The sequence below is a fragment of the Leopardus geoffroyi genome, chromosome B4 (assembly GCF_018350155.1).
Source record: "Leopardus geoffroyi isolate Oge1 chromosome B4, O.geoffroyi_Oge1_pat1.0, whole genome shotgun sequence".
Taxonomy (NCBI): domain Eukaryota; kingdom Metazoa; phylum Chordata; class Mammalia; order Carnivora; family Felidae; genus Leopardus; species Leopardus geoffroyi.
Window position 1 is genome coordinate 109,822,701 of NC_059341.1, and position 15,385 is coordinate 109,838,085.

General features: G+C 34.0%; 1 protein-coding gene across 3 annotated transcripts in view; it reads right to left on the reverse strand.

Annotated features, from left to right (window-relative positions):
- MGAT4C (MGAT4 family member C) overlaps positions 1–2,566 on the reverse strand; it is a 740,390-nt gene extending 737,824 nt beyond the window's left edge. For all 3 annotated transcript variants that reach the window (XM_045467111.1, XM_045467110.1, XM_045467108.1), the window contains exon 1: positions 2,248–2,566. The gene's annotated coding sequence lies outside the window, so the exon portion shown is untranslated. The remainder of the gene's footprint in view (positions 1–2,247) is intronic.
- Between the last annotated feature and the right edge of the window lie 12,819 nt (positions 2,567–15,385).

Below are 15,385 nucleotides of genomic sequence, written 5' to 3' on the forward strand. Positions count from 1 at the left end.
AAATCATTGACTGAATATAGGATATTTCATGTCTTCCATGAATGTAAGCAGCCACTAAAGAGCCAGCTTTAATTGCCTTCCTCTGTGGGCACCAATTAGAAGTCCTGAAATATTAATAAACTGGCTGATTTAGGAAAAAATACCATTACATACTTCTTTCCTATATACTGTTTTGAAACACCAAACAGATCATGGGCACTCAATAAATATTAAATATTTAACAGCAACTAATAAAATGAAATTATAGTAATATATTTTGCAACAAACTCACCATTAGATGAAGTAAAACAAGTTTTAGCACTAGACCTGGAAGCTGAGCAGATTTAGAGAGCTGGGTAAAAATGAACCCTATAGGGAGGCAAGAGACACTAGCATGATATGATAGAAAGGTTAATAAGAGGTCAGAGCAATAAAAATTTTTATTGCAATTTGACAACTAAAACTACCCCTTCTGATTTGCATATTTGTTCTATTCATCTAACATCAAAAATACCGATGAAAGGATGCATTATTAAGCTGCTGCCATATCTTCCCTATGCTTAAATAAATAAATAAATAATGTGGAATCACTTTAGCTTTGGCATTCATAAGTCAACGAATTGTAAACGTCTGAGACACTCAGGAGTGTATGCAGTTTCAGGGAGTGTGCTCCTGTAGATTTGTATTAGAGCTGCAAGTTACTGGGGAAGAAACCAGGCTGGAAACAAGCTCACTTTTTTTTTTTTTTTCCTTAAGTGAGTGGAGGGAAAATGTTTCATAAAGAAAGCTTGCCAAATGGAGGAATCCATAGGGAAACCTTAATTTAAACCCCCGTTCCTCAATTCTTGTAAGATTCATGAAAAAAGAAGCACTTAAAAGTACACTTTGAGGACTCTCTTCTCCTTCCTCTTTTCCATTTTTTGCCTTTTACAGTCCCTCTGAGGATAAGAGAGAATAAACTCCAAGTTACTGTCTGGGTGACTCAATCCTTCTTCTCCATCTCCTTTATTCTTCTAATAGTCTCTCAAATGCTCCAAAGAAATGAGAACACATTGAACAAGTGCTCTCGTGAAGCTGAACCACCATTTCTTCTCCCAAGCCTGTGAATAACCCACTGAAGGGTCCACAAACTCTGTGTTCCAGTCCAAATACAGAAGCAGGTATACCACACTCCAGGTTAAATACACCTGCTCTTCTGCCCATTCTAATAGTCATTTTTACCATGGAAGACTATGTGCATCATGGTAGGTTTCACTGAGCCTACTCACACAACAGCACGACACTTGAAGACATCAAATGCCCTGATATCACATTTTTAATTTTCATAAACTTACTGTGATTACTACGTGTGTGCTTTCTATCCTACACTCCCACTCACATTCTGACACAGAACACCCTCTTACACATATACCTTTAACTTTTAGGAAACAGGCATGGAAGTCACCCCTCTTCCTGTTCTAATGTGTCATAGATATAATAAGCTAAATTTCAGTGCAGGATAAGCTTTGTCCATTTTTTTGGTTCAGCTAATACTCAGAAGTTTTCCAGCTTTTAACATTTTACTCTGCTAAACAGTTTTGTGTACTTCATAGATGTATAGAGGTTTTTTTTCACTTCATCAAACAAAGTTGAATAATAAATTTTTATGATTTGCATATTTTCCTAAAATGTAGCATTAATTTGAGGAAGAGTCTTTCAAACTTAAAAATAAAGAGCTTTAAAGCCAGCAAAGTTCACTAATATAACATTCTCATGAAGACTCCCAATAGAATCTCTTTAAATTAAATACTTTTATCATTCATATATTTAAATACCATAAATATCAATGGCACCAAAATAATAACAGCATTTGAGACAAAGTTTGTATTTGAGAATACATGGAGGAAACATCACGATTATGTAAAAATATTTTTAAACTATATAAGGTTAGCTGAGTTTCCAAAGTATGTATTTCCCTTCATTATACGCTGCAGCTACGGAAAATCCTCAAGAGAATTAATATGAACTTATGATAATGCAGCCTGCAGCACGGTTTTGTTTTGGTTTCGCCTGTTTTTGCTGACAATGCAATTCAAACTAGCCTCTACTAATCTTTACTGAAGGAGTCAGATTATTCACCTATAAACATGCAGCAATAAAGTGTCATTCTTTAGTCAATACCGACTACTTAACATCTTTCTCTTTTTTCCCCCGGTTTGGATCTCTAGCTCATTAGATCGTTACCTGATAAATAGGAGAGGGTAATGAATTGAGAAAATAACTACGTACCTTCAGAGAAAACCTGCCCGATAACAATAATCCATTAGAAAACTGGCAATATCCTCTGATCTATTGCCCGCAAAGCTATGACTTGATGGAGAGTTTCATTCCCTGGGCTCAGTTCTCCAGAAGAAAATCAGCACAATTTAAATATTTCTTGGAATGTGACAGCTCTCCAGATCCCTGGTTGCATTCTGTTCCCCAGGGACGGCAATCTGGTGTTCCTGTGTGCATAGAGCAGTGAAGATGAATTGAAAATGCTTGAGATAAATTAGGAATGGCTAAGTTAAAATTGTCTCTGCTCCAGACTCTCTCATCTGCAGTCTGTAAGCCTGTTTTTCTGTGAAAAAGCTAGATGGCAGGCTGCCTCAGTAAGTTCTTCTTAAGCGACACAGAGCATTTTCAATGAAGAAAAATTCTCCCATTATCTAAGCTAATGTGACTGCTGCTAAATCTAGTTTCTAAAGTGTCTACTGGCATGAAATTCATTTTCACTATTGCTTTCTTTCAAACTACAGTCTAGAATCCATACTATCATGCTACATACATTTCTATCTGATAGAAACATTTAAACTTTTCAGCTAACATATTAAATCATATCCCTTTTGCAGTTTTAAAGATCATTTGTGTACAGAACATGCCTTCTTTAGGTCCTAAAGCCATTTTGCGTTATTGTATAATATGTAGAAGGTTTTGTTTTAAATTGTCATATGTTAATATGAATAATTGTATTTTTTATTAACAATCACTTCTTTTAATTCAGTTCCATAAAGAAGTGCATAATTTTCAACATTAGTTATAATGCAGAACTTATATACAAATAGAAAAGGGGATGTGGAATCCTAATAAGTGACCATAGAAGTAAATATTGACTCTTTGAATATCATCGTAAAGAAAATAAGATGTTCCAAATTAAACCATGCTTCATAAATTATTCTCCTTCTAAATTAAAGCAAGTCATTTTTGAATTCTGTTTATTTCAGTTGAATGATCTGTTGTGATATATTTTTTCTGCTGAATTAGACAATTCTTTTAGAATTTTAATAATATTCTGGATTTGAGACTCAGTACACTTTACTTGGTGTGTTGGAAATACACAAAACACAGAAGGGTTATCAAAATTTTCAGCTATATTTCTCTACTTGCATTTTCTATATGAAACACTTTTTACTTTATCATAAAGGACAGTTAAGACTATCATCACCCATGAGCTCATGTGCATGTTTATTTATGCTGCTAAAAACAAAACAAAACAATATTATCTTTCTATAACTCTCTTCATGGCATTCTGTAATGCTCTATGTCTGGTTACTTCTTCTGTAAATAAAGGGTTCCTTCCAAGACAAAAATGAGGTGTATACATTGTGAGGGAAGCACAGACGATATAGTGACCTGAGAGCCAAAAGATAAAGCAAATTGAATTTTTCCTTTTTTCTCCACCCACCCTGTAGCTGTGGCTGATCACTTTACTCAGGAAGGTGGAGGGAAGAAGAAATAGGAGATGTGAAAGGAAACACCCTAGCAAATGCCCCAGCCTTTCTCCCTCTTCAGAAGTGGCAACTCTATAGCTATCACTGGGGAAAAAACACAAGAAAGTCCAAAAGAATTAGCTTCAGTATCCCAGTCGGGAATTACAGTTATCCAGTAGATTTTCAAAGACCACAAAAGAAAAGGAAAGGAAGAAAGAAAGGGAAGGAGGAAAGCTACTTATCATTCTCAATTGCTGTTTTTATAATGACCATGGTGTTTAGGGCTCAAGATACATAAAGCAAATGAAAAATGATAGAAGTTAATATATCTAATAGCCGACCATTGAGTGCTATCCAACTGCATTGTACACATGTGTATTGAGCATCTCAGTTAAAATAACAATTACAGTAGTGAACAAGGCACATACTTTTAAGAGTTTCAGACGTATATCTCCACTTATAAATTATCAATTTTACTAACACTATATCACAGCAATAAATTCAGGAACTCATGCAATTATATGTGAGTGATACCTGAACTATTCCTGGGGTATTAGGTCTTCTTTCTTATAGGAAGTAACATTTAGGAAAAGACTAAGTAAATCCTGATTAAAAGGATAAGGATTATTTCCAGGCACTGGGAACAAAACCCCAGGGGAAATATGTATATTACATTTGGATAACTGAGGGTAATTCAGTATTGCTCAAGTGTAGAGTGAGGTATGAAGGGCATATAAAGAGATGTGTCTAGAGAGATAATGAGTCATTTATGCTATATAAAGGAGTTTGGACTTTATTTCTGAATGGAGAGTCATCGAGGGCTGTTAAATAGAGGTGAAAAATAATCATATTTGCATTTTAGGAAGATCACTCTTCATGTCATGCTAGTAAGGTAAAAAGCATCACCACATACCTAGTTTGCCAAGACAAAAACTTAGCAGTCATACTATTTACACCTTCTTCCTTCACTTCAAATATCCAGATTATTATCAATTGATTCTACCTTCTTTAAAACCTTTTGTTATTTCTAGCTTTCATGGCATTATTTCTAGCTTTCACCATCTCTTACCTGCATAAAGACAAGAACCTTTTATTTCACTTCCGTTTCAAGTACTTTCCTACTTCAACACCTTTTACCTAGCTGTCAATTCTTTCTAGAGTATACATGCTATATTATTCTCCTGCTTACAACAATTTATTTACTCATCATCACCTGAAGAATAATGCCCAAGTCTTTAAGATGATCTGCAAATGTTGGCTCGAAACTGTGGGAGCATCTGGGATGTAGTCTGAAACTGACCCCCATATGCAAAGGACAGGGAGAGACAGAAGAAGCAGGGCACTCCAATGGGTAGATTGCAGGTTTAATAAGCAAGAGAAATTATGTAGGAGGCTTGTCTTGAGTGGCTGCAATGAGGAGCTCTCCATACCTGCCCTAAGCTTAAAGGTTTCCATAGAGGCTTTAACTGGACTCTCCCAAGGCTGCATCCCACAGCAGTACATTCACTCCAAGGACAGAAGAGGGTGCGAAGAGCCTCGGACTGCTCAGGTCCACTCAGGGTCAGAGGTCACATCCTCTTGATGACCTCCTCTAACAACAAGATTTGACTGTGTTGCTTTCTCAATTGACACCTACCCTGACAAGATTGCAACCTTATGGGGAAAAACAATGATGAACCACATCGTTGGATTTTACCTCTAAGACCTCTACACATGCTGCCGCTTGTACCTAGAGTGTTTCACTAGAACTGTGGAGGTAGAGATTTCCTTTATATGGAATTCCTACATATGGAATGAAAACATTCCAAGTTAAATATTACTTGGTCTTTGAAATCATCCTGATTCCCTCAAATAGAGTTAATTTTATGCTCTGAGCTAATGCTTGTCTTGTGATGGTTTGGTGACCATCTCAGTAAAGTCAATTTTCACGTAAAATATATATTCCTTTTTGGAAATCATTCTCCCCTCCCCTCTCTTCTCTTTAGATTTCTCTTTTTCTTTCTTTCTCCCTCCCTTTCCTCCTTCCTTAGCAGTTTATGACTGCTTTTCACTTTCATATATCTGTGTTGATTTATACATTTTGAGTTTGTGGTGAATATGGCACACCTCAGTTCTCTTGTCATCTATTTTTTTCCTTATATTTTCGTTTATATTTTTCCACTTCTCTCTTTTACTACTTTTCCCTCCTTTTTTTTCTCTTTTTCATTTTGTCTTCTATATTTTTCTATACCTCTTGTGTCTTTCTGTTTTGCATGTTTCCTCCATTTCTCCCCTATCCTCCTCTTTCTTGATCCCTTCCTTTTTTAGGTTTTTATTTAAATTCAAGTTAGTTACCATACAGTATAATATTAGTTTCAAGTGTACAATATAGTGGTTCAACACTTCCATACAACACCTGGGGCTCATCACAGCAAGTGATCCCCATCACCTATTTCACCCAACCCCCACCCACCTCCCCTCTGGTAATCCTCCATTTGTTCTCTATAGTTAAGAGTCCCTTGCTTAGAAGGGACTTTTTCTTAGAAGAAAAAACAAGACCTTGAAACCATCTTACTAAGTTTTGGAGAAATATACTAAAAAATTCTCCAGCTGATGAACATTCTCATTTTCATATTCTCTTCAATTAACGTGATGCAAAGCTAAGTTGTGGTAATGGTTGCATTTCATTTCCATTACATAGTTGTGTTACAGGTCTACAGAAATTCGCTTTTTAATTATTTTGTTATTAAACACCTGGTTCTCTGCAAGATCTTTGTAAAATACTACTTTCCCACTTGCAATTTCAATTAATATATAAAGAGACTGAATGTATACTAAAATTAATTTTATTATTAATAAATGATAAAGCAGAGAGAGAGGGAGAGGGAGAATCTCAAGCCGGCTCTGCTCTGTCAGTGTAGAGCCTGACATAGGGCTCAATATCACAAACCATAAGATCATGACCTGACCCAAAATCAAGAGTCAGACACATAATTGACTGAGTCACCCAGATGACCTCCCACAAATTATTTTTATTAGCAATAATCAGAATGGAGATTTATTTCCTTTGTCACTATACATGATTTTTAAAATAATTCATTTTCTCTTAGTTTTATTTTAGCTGTAGCAGTCTAAAAATGTGGCTTATTTTATTTAAAAAAATCAATCAACATTTAGACATTTTTAAATTACATTTTTAAATTTTAATAACTTATTTATCCTGCAAAAGTTATTAGAGTGACTGACTTTATAACATGGAAGATGATTGCAACATGATGAAGTTAAAAATAAAATAAACATAGAAATAGCATCTTGCTTATAAATAATGCATTTATAAATAAAAGAGACATAAGTTAGGTAGATAAGAAATATATATATGTGAGGTTTAATAAAAGACAACTTATATATAACATCTTTCTAAACTGACAGCATTGAACAGAAAAAGAGACTTGCATTAAAACATATAATATTGAACTTAGGAATAAACTTAACAAGTGAGGTAAAAGCCTTGCACACCAAAAACTATAAACATTACCATAAATAAATAAATAAATAAATAAATAAATAAATAAACAAATAGAATAAAGAGGACAGAAATCAATGGAATCTCGTGTCCATGAATTGGAAATTTTAATATTGTTAAGATGTCAATGCTACCAATGTTATCTACAGATTGAATGCAATTCCTATCAAAATCCCAATAGTATTTTTGGCAAAAACAGAAAAATCCATTCTAAAATGCATTTTGAAACTCAAAGGTTCTCAAATATCCAAAATAATCTAGAAAACAGAAATCAAAATGGGAGATCTTACCTTCCTGATTTCAAAATTGACCACAAAGCCACAGTCATTAGATGGAGTGTGGTGTTGACATAAAGACAGACAGATAGGACAGAAGAGCAGAGAGTACAGAAATAAAAATTTGCATATATGGTCAAATGAGTTGACAATGATACTAAGATCATTCAAGATAAAGGGCAATCTTTTTAACAGATGGTGCTGGGAGAACTACATGTCCACATGTGAAAGAATGAAGTTGAACACTTCTAGCATATACAGAAATTCACTCAAAATAGATCAAAGACTTAAATATAAAACATACAATTATAAAACTGTAAGGACATAGAGGGAAGCTTTGTGACACTGGATTCGGCAATGATTTTTTGGATATAACATCTGGAGCTACTGGACTACATCAAATTTAAAACTTCTGAGCAAGCAACACAATCCAAAGAATGAGAAAGCAATTCACAGAATAGTAGAAAATATTTGAAAATCATATATCTTATAAGGGGTTAATATTTAAAACATTTAAATAATTCATACAAATCATCACCAAAAAAAGCAAACAACACAATTAAAAAAATAGGTAAAGGCCTATAAACATTTCTCTAAAGAAGATATACAAGATCAATAAGTATATGAAAAGATATTCTATATCACTAATCATTAGAGAAATGTAAATCAAAACCACAATGATATGACATCTCACCCTCATTAAGATGGCTACCATCAGAAACAGAAAATAAAAAAGGTTGGTGAGGATGTGGGGAAATTCAAACGCTAGTGTATTAGTAGGAACGTAAAATACTGAAGCTGCTATGTAAAACAAAAGGCAGATCCTCAAATGTTAAAAATAAAATTACTCTATGATCTAGCAATTTCATTTCTAAGTACATACCTAAAAGAACTGAAAGGGACTCAAGCAGATATGCATGGACCCATGTTCATAGCAGTATTTTTCACAATAGCTCAAAGATGAAATCAACCCAAGTACCTAACTAAGAATTACTGTATAAACAAAACGGGGCACCTAGGTGGCTCAGTTGGTTAAGCATCTGATTTCAGTTCAGGTCAGGGTCTTGAGGTGAGCTTGAACCCCACATCAGGCTCCCTGCTGTCAGCCCAGAGCCCATTTCAGATCCTCTGTTCTCCTCTCTCTCTGCTCTCCCCTGCTCATGCGCTCACTCTCTTCCTCTCTCTCTCTCTCTCTCTCTCAAAAAAAAACAAACACTAAAAAAAAAATGTGGAATACATATGCAAAGGGATATTATTTGATTTTATAGGGAAGGAAATTCTGACCCATATAACAATATGGATGAATCTTGAAGACATTATGCTAAGTAAAATAAGTCAGGCACAAAAAGATAAATTTTAAATGATTGTACTTACATGAGGTACTTAAACTAGTCAAATTCATAGAAACTGAAAATAGAGTGGTGATTGTCAGGGATCAGGGAAAGAAAGACCAAGGAGCTCTTTTTTAATGGGTATAGAGTTTCAGGGTGGGAAGATGAAAAAAGTTGTAGACATGAATACTGGTGATGATTGCACCATGCTGCTGAACTATTACACTTAGAAAGGTTACAATGATAAATTTTATGTTATATATTTTACGATAATAAAAAAGTGCAAAAGTAAATATTAAATCTTTACTGATATGATGAAAAAAATCAAAGGTGAAAAATTCTAAATATTTTTCCAAGTGTAAGGTATTTTTAAAATCAAAGCATCAAACATATATGCTGTTTTCTGTATGACATAGTAATGGTCTGAAAAACCATGATTCTTGTTTTTGATTTTTTAATTTAATTTTTAATTAAGTTTAATTTTGTTTTTTTTAATTTATTACCATTTCATCATAAAATAATGGAATAAAAATATTGCTTCTTTAAGAATGTAAATGTCTAAATACAAACCTAAGTTTTATTACTTCTTTTAACAAAAAAGTTTATACTTTGGGGTGCCTGGGTGGCTCAGTCAGCTGAGCGTCCAACTCTGGCTCAGGTCATGATCTCACGGTTCGTGAGTTCGAGCCCCACGTCGGGCTCTGTGCTGATGGCTCAGAGCCTAGAGCCTGCTTCGGATTCTGTGTCTCCCTCTCTCTCTGCCCCTCCCCAACTTGTGCTCTCTCTGTCTCTCAAAAATAAATAAATGTAAAAAAAAAATTTTAAGTTTATATTTTCATTGTTGAAAAATATGAATATATGAATAAAAAGAATAAAATGTATAAATTCCACCACTGTTAACACCTTAAGGGTATATCCCTTCCTCCAGTCTCTTTTTCATATATATGTGTGTGGTGTGTTGTGTGTGTGTATACACATATACACACATATATACAAAATAAAATATTACTCTCTCTCTAAATATAAATACAATTTCCTGCATGTATATGAAGATTACATGTATATATGCATATGTACAATATATGTACTGTATATGTGTACACACACACTTATACAAAAGAGAGAAAGAGAATATTTAGTTTTGCAAGATGAGAAAGTTCTGGAGATAAACTGAACAATATAAATGTATTTAACACTATTTAGTTGTACACTAAAAATGATTAAGTTACAAATTTGTTCATGTGTATTTTATTACACATTTATTCAGTTTAAATTCTGAAAATCATATAATAAATATATTTTTAAAATGCTTTCAATGGAAGATGAGTTTCAAAAATCATTGAAGTAATCATTTATTAAAAGAATATATCTTCACAAAGAGTCCATGATAAGCTTTGGAATTCATATTAATATTATAAATCAAAGTCTATATGAAAGAAATTTCATTTTGTCTTTTCCTTAAATTAAACTTTTTTATTGTTTTTTGGTAAATTCAGAGTAATTTTGCCAAACAACAAACTTACTGTTTTTTGTTTGCTTTACAGAAGGTAAAATATTCTTGATAATTTCATTAAAAATGTGCAGCATTTCATGTTAGACATCATAACGTTGACTAAATAACAGTGTCTGTTATATTCAAAAAGGTGAAATATTAATACTTAAAAGCCTCCATCAATAGATCCAGCGACAGACACCTCACTCACAAGCAGCTTCAGGGAAAATATATATGAGCTATCTTAAATTTCTTTAAATATGTGAACCCTGACATCAAAAAACAATTCAACAGGATTAGCAAACTATATTTTGATCTTCCAAATTTAAATGAGTTTCTTATTTATCTTTATATTCAAACACTAAAGATAAGAGCTTCAGCCCAGTTATCTATTAACGAATTGTTAGTGATTTCCATGAAAATAGAGTACATGGCTTGAGAAAAATTTAATACTAATCCAATAGCACTGACATCTTTGATTCAAGAGAATTTGATTTTATTATAAACAATTAACTGTTCTACCAGAGAGTATTATTTAAAAAATTCTTAAACTACTCAGAAGTGTTTTCTAACTAATGTTAACAGTTTATGAATTAAATAAACATGACTTAAGAGATCCCTTGAACTCCATTGCCAGAATAATACACCTTTTGCAGGTACACAAACTATCAAAGCACAACATAAAAAATAAAAATACACTTTCTAAATTAAAATAAATATATACATATATATAGAAAATAATGGCAACAAATTTCCAACCCAAATGACTCGAATTGCTTCTGGCTTTCAGAATTGCTATCTGCTCTATATGTCATCTATGAATGTTTGGATACATTTCTGGATAGAAATAAGTAGTTTAAAGAGTTAATATATCAATAAGGCTTATATAAGATGTAAGCTTTTAAGTCAGATACGAAAGATATTAAAACAAATAGTATTTTAACCCTAAAGTGACAATTACATAAATTAATTTGTTGTCAAATATGTTGTCAACACACTAAACATTCTAGCGTAAACTTTAAAAACTTAATAATTTGTGATATATGTTCTTTCATGGATCAAAAAATACTTCAGTGAATTTTCAAATTTAAGAAAATATGGGGCGCCTGGGTGGCGCAGTCGGTTGGGCGTCCGACTTCAGCCAGGTCACGATCTCGCGGTCCGTGAGTTCGGGCCCCGCGTCGGGCTCTGGGCTGAGGGCTCAGAGCCTGGAGCCTGTTTCCGATTCTGTGTCTCCCTCTCTCTCTGCCCCTCCCCCGTTCATGATCTGTCTCTCTCTGTCCCAAAGGTGAATAAACGTTGAAAAAAAAAAAATTAAAAAAAAAAAAAAAAAATACAAACGTGTAAGAAAAAACTATGCACCTCATGTGGGCAAATAATGTAATTTCACATAAAATGATGTCAAGGCCATGCTCAAGGCCAAAAACACCTTTGGAATAATTTCATGTTATTATGCAGGGCAGGAATTCTTTGCAATAGGCAGAGGTTTTATTTCATTATAGAGAGTGGAAAAAAAGTGTTAAAATTTATACACCAATAGCCAACTTTATTGGATCTTCTCTTAGACTGGTAAGAATGCTGAATGTGATAATCATGAAAACAAAATATTCTTCCCTATTGCCAAATTACTGAGTGCAGAGTTTCTGGACAACCATTTCATAGTATTTTCTAAGCTTTTTGAATGTCTTTTGACACCAGTGAAATACAAGATGTGTGATATTTCTTTTGAGGTGAGGGACTTTTAAAACCATGTTCATTTAAATTTGTGAAAAACAAAAACAAAACAAAACAAAAAAAACTTCATAAATCATACACTTTAATCCTTTTTTTCTTTACTCCCTTGTTTGGTGTGTTTTCCAAAGTCACTGACAGAAAATCTACAATCAACATTTTTAGTGTGTATTCATTTCATAAAACCAAACTATGCCCTCATCTATGGAAAAAGCCTAGAAATATGTATACTTTTACATCATGTTATCCAATCACACAAAAATTTTAATAACTATGTTAAATCATTGTGTGAGGTACTCCAAGTGATAAGATAATTAAAAAAAAATACTAACCATTCCTATGAGAACTTGGAAAATACAACAGGAAACTTAAAATCAATCAAATAGGTAAAAATTGCACATAAGGCAAACCATGCTATAACATAAAAGAGTTGTAAACAAAGTGCAATTAAGAATTCAGGGGCACCTGGGTGGCTCAGTTGATTATGCCTCTGACTTTGGCTCAGGTCATGATCTCCCGGTTTGTGGGTTCCAGCCCCACATCAATCTCTGTGCTGACAGCTCAAAGCCTGGAGCCTGCTTCAGATTCTGCCCTTCCCTCCTTGCTCACTCTCTTTCTCTCTCAAAAATAAACTTAAAAAGAAAAGAAAAAAGAATTCAAACCAGGGAGGCAGCTGGTGACTCAGTCACTTCAGTGTCCTATTCTTGGTTTAGGCTCAGGTCATGATCCCAGGGTCATGGGATCAAACACTACATCAGGCTCCACACTCAGAACACAGCCTGCTTGGGTTTCATTCTCTATCGTTCCCTCTCTGTCTCTTTCTCTCTAGCTCTCTTCCTTTCTCAATAAGTAAATATTTAAAAAAAGAAAGAATTCAAACCAGGGATTTGGTAGTCACTAAATATATTGGGCAGCAGCAAACTTGAGAAGAAAATAAAATTACTTCAATAATGGTAGCAGGCTATATCCTACTTAAAAGAGCAAGGTCAAATCTATTTTTCACCAGTGGAGTGAAGAACCATAGTATATTAGGGAAAGTCTCATTCAGTCTCTTGAAAATAGCCATGCAAAACACACAAGGGACTTAGAAACTATTAAAATGCTTCTAGTTCTCTAACATATTTCCCAAATTCAACAGGCAATGAACAACATCAAAAGGCCTTTACAAAATCATGCAGAAGTTCTCAAATATGAAAAGTTAATCTCTAAGAAACTGTATAAGTAGATATGCCAGTAACCCTAAAGAACATTTTACAGTTTGCACAGTGAATCACGTAGTTGGTTTAATGAAATATACCAAATCTGAAATGACCAAGTCATTTTTATTTATTTTTAATTTTTTAAACTTTTATTTTAGAGAGAGTGAGTGGGGGAGAGGAGCAGAGGGAGAGAGAGAATCTTAAGAAGGCTCCACGCTAAGTGTGGAACCTGACATAGGGCTTGATCCCATGACCCTGGGATCATCATCTGAGCCAAAATCAAGAGTCAGATTCCCAACTGAATGCACCACCAGGCACCCCACTAAGTCAATTTTAAAATGTATTAAATAAATGGGGCACCTGGGTGGCTCAGTTTGTTCAGCATCCAACTCTTGTCATCAGCTCAGGTCGTGATCTCACAGTCATGGCACTGAGCCCCATGTCTGGCTCCATGCTGAGCAGAGCCTGCTTGGAATTCTCTCTCTACCCTCTCTCTCTCTCCCTCCCCCACTTGCTCTCTCTTTCTCCCTCTCTCTCTCTCAATAAATAAATAAACTTAAAAATAAATAAATAAATAAATAAATAAATAAATAGTATGAAATTAAGAAAAAAGTGATTATCAAACAAGTTTATGCTCTCTAGTTAGGCTATAAGAACCATCAGTCCTTCTATAGAAGGCATTTGAACTATGAATACACTCCCAAGTCATCATTCTAAATATTTTAATATGCTTACAGGAAGTTTTAATTATTATCCAAGCCATTTCAAATTCAATTTTACTGGCCAACCAAATACACATAACCTATCATTAGTGGAAAATTTCTCAAGCATTCTAATTAATAATGAACTCTCAAAGAATAAATATTTGATCCAAAAATAATTAAATAAACAGCTGATTATAACCATAATAAGAAAATTGGAAAGGTAGCCCACATTAAAAAAAAAAACACCTTTCAGAAATCTATAGCATCTGCATGTTGCTTAATTTGTCAATAAGGAGAGTAAAAGACCCCATAGTATTAAAACTACAAAATTGTTTTCATAATTTTATTAAGGAGATGGGATATTGTTTCTTTCCCAGATAAATTTTATATTTTAGACCAGTTTTAGGTTTATAAAAAACTAACAATTTTACAGTTCCCGTATACCACCTCAACTAATTTCTCTATTATTAAAGTTTTACAGTAGTATATCATACTCATTGTAATTAGGGAACTAATATTGACACATTATTAACTAACTTCTGTAATTTATTCATATTGCTTTAGTTTTTACATAATGCTCTTTTCTTGTTTTAAATTTTAAGAACTCATCTAGCATCCCACATTACATATATTATCTGTACCTTCTTAGGCTCCCCTTGATTGTGACAGTTTCTTACAGTTTCATTGTTTGATGGCCTTGAGAGTTGTGAGCAGTACTGGCCAGGTGGTACAATGTCCTTTAATTGGTATTTGTGTAATGTTTTTCTCATGATTTACCGTTGGCTTATGAGCTTTGCAAGATAGATGGCTTAGGTAATGTACGATTTTTGTCTTATCATACCAAGAGTGCATAAAATAACATGACTTACCACCGTTTACATTAACTTGATCACCTGGTAGAAGGACTGTTAGGTTTCTTTAAAGTTTTTTTTTTTTTAATTCCTTGTTTTAGTGTACTCTTTGGAATGAATTCACCATGCACAGCTTATACTTAGGGAGTCATTCTTCACCTCCTTGAGGGCAGAGTACGAAATAAGTTATGTGGAAATTTCCCACAGCTTTTTCTCTTCTCAGTTTATATCTTAAGCTGATTATTTATGTTCATATGGACTCATAAATATTTATTTTAAACTTCAAGTTGTCATCTAGCATTTATTCATTTATTTTTTTTTTTCAACGTTTATTTATTTTTGGGACAGAGAGAGACAGAGCATGAACGGGCGAGGGGCAGAGAGAGAGGGAGACACAGAATTGGAAACAGTCTCCAGGCTCTGAGCCATCAGCCCAGAGCCTGACGCGGGGCTCGAACTCACGGACCGCGAGATCGTGACCTGGCTGAAGTCGGACGCTTAACCGACTGCGCCACCCAGGCGCCCCTATTCATTTATTTTTAAAGAGGTATTTTTTTAAGTAATCTCTACATACAACATGGGGCTCGAACTCA